The sequence below is a fragment of the Populus euphratica genome, unplaced genomic scaffold (assembly GCF_000495115.2).
Source record: "Populus euphratica unplaced genomic scaffold, PopEup_1.0 scaffold1276.1, whole genome shotgun sequence".
Taxonomy (NCBI): Eukaryota; Viridiplantae; Streptophyta; class Magnoliopsida; order Malpighiales; family Salicaceae; genus Populus; species Populus euphratica.
The window spans coordinates 85,137-87,651 of NW_011500757.1; positions in this window are offsets into that span (position 1 = coordinate 85,137).

The window sequence follows — 2,515 nt, forward strand, 5'->3', positions numbered from 1 at the left end:
TTTAGAAAAGAGATGTCGGTGCAATCCAAATCAGAACACTGTTCGGTAATTTGGTCATATCTGGACTTGTAGATCTCATATTTAGGTCTACTTTATATGGATAGAAAGGTAGGATGTAGGCTTACAACTTTCATATGGAGCCCAAACTTAAAAAGGACATTTTCAAGTCCAAATTGTAGCAACAAAAAAAAAGTCTGAATCTGTCTTCCAGCCCGAGTACTAAAAGAAAGTAAGGATTCGTTAGTAAAGCAATCACCAATTGGTGTGCTATCGGATGGGGGATGCGGTGGATCTTCAGATTCATCAAACTCTATTTTACTCATGGTAGATTCAAATTATCATAAACTAATTCATAAATAAGATCTACTTCTTGTAAATCATTATCATCTTCAGGTTGCTTGCAAATGTTGAAAATATTCATCTCCTATGTCATGTTTTCAAATAATAGCTTCATCAGTCTATTCCTACAATTAATCAATACGTTAAAAATTGTAAGAAAAACTGAATATAAAAGTAAATCACACTAGCTCCAAGATCAAGTAACACTCTTTTAATTTTATGTTCTCCAATAAAGTAAGAAATTATAGGACAACTAGGGTCTTTATATTTCAAAGCATTATTGTTCTCAAGAATGACTCTTACTTGTTCGGCTAAAAATGCTTTCTTTTTCCTATTCAGTTTTCTCTTCATTGTACACAAATCTTTTAAAAATTTAGTAGAAAAAGGAACCTGTTAGATAGCCTCCATCAAAGGTATATTGATCCTTACCTATTTGAAAGTTTTAAAGATTTTAGAGTTATGATTGACTTTTCTTTGTTGGGTCATGGCATGAGAAAATGAAGGTGCTGGCGAGGAATCAGTTTTTTCTTTGTAATATTCATATTCAACCCCTTCCTTAACCTTAGAGATTGACTCATCATCTTTCTCACATGGTTCAAAAATGGGTTTTTCAATAACCTTACCATTATGAAGAGTCATGACTGATCCAAATGTTAGCTTTCAGAGCTACTTGCATTTGCATTGTATTGCCCCTTGGAGTTTTGTAGTGGTTGAGATGGAAACTTGCTTTTCTCTTAAAAACTGAGAGTAGTGTCAATTTTGCAAGAGTATCTTTAAAATCTATCATGATTTGAGCAAGTTGAGTATTGATTATCTTTTACTTTTCAATGAATGCATGCAATGTTTTCTGAAGATTTCTTTTAGGAGGTGGAGCATAAGGAGGTGCATATCCATGAGAATTTTGAAAATTATGGTATGCTTGAAACGGTGGTTGTGAAGTTTATGTATTATTATTATCACTCTTCCAATTGAAATTTGGGTGATTTCTCCAATAAAGGTTGTATGTTTACGAGTATGGGTTATGTCTGAGCCTTTGAAAACTGTTTAAAACATGGGCTTATTCATGGAGGCATTCCCTGAAAAAAGGCAAAGTTGGACAGTTATTGGTTGAGTGTTCATTGGATTTTTATCTTTAAAAGTTGTATTGCACATCAATTCCATCATTTGCCTATCTTTAGGTGTTAACCCTTCATAAAAATATAAAATCAATCTCCATATTTCAAAACAATGATGAGGGCAAGTATTAAGCAAGTCTCGATACCTATCCCAACATTAGTAAAATGTTTCTCCTGGTTTTTGAGTGAAAGTGGTGATTTGTCTTTTGAAAGAGTTTGTTCTATGAGAAGAGAAAAACTTTAAAAACTGTTGTTGTATTTCATCCCAAGCATGAATGGATCTTGGTGTCAAATTTTGTAATCATGCTTTAACTTTATCTTTTAATGAAAAAGAAAAAAGCTTTAATCTGATGGTGTTCACACTACAATTTGAGTCATTATAGGTGGTACATACCTCCTCAAATTTTCTTAAATGTAAGTATGGATTTTCTAAATCTAATTCATGAAAAGAAGATAAAAGTTGAATAATACATGGCTTAAAATTAAAATGAGATGCATCAGAGGGGGAAACTATGCATGATGGTTTGTTGGATTCATGTGGTCTCTTAGTGTTCTAATACAGTTATTCTCATTATTCTCATTATGAAGCAATCATAACAATCAATCTTTTGAATTGTGAGAATATCTGCATTTAAAATGAGCATTTACCATAAATTAAAGGTATCTGATTTTATCAGACTTATTATTATAAAACTTGCTCTAGTTAACAAGTTATTGATACTTAAGTGTAAAATGATGATATAAAACCTTGATAAAAATACACCTTTAAGTACTATCGGGTGGCCACATCTTGACTTAGTGATAATCCTTATCTTCTTGTCTGAACAAAATGTCATTGATAATAGCAAAATTTGAACCAACCTTACTCATGAAAGTTCTAAGAAATTATCTCAACTTTTCAGGAAAAAAAAATAATTGAGGTTATTTGGACTTCTAAAACTCAAGATATGGGTTGAACACTTAACGGTGTTGGAGTTGCAAGACAGATTCAGACTTCTACATTGTTGTTGGTGTTTGAGTTGCAGGACAGATTCAGACTTCTACATTGTTGTTAAGATTTG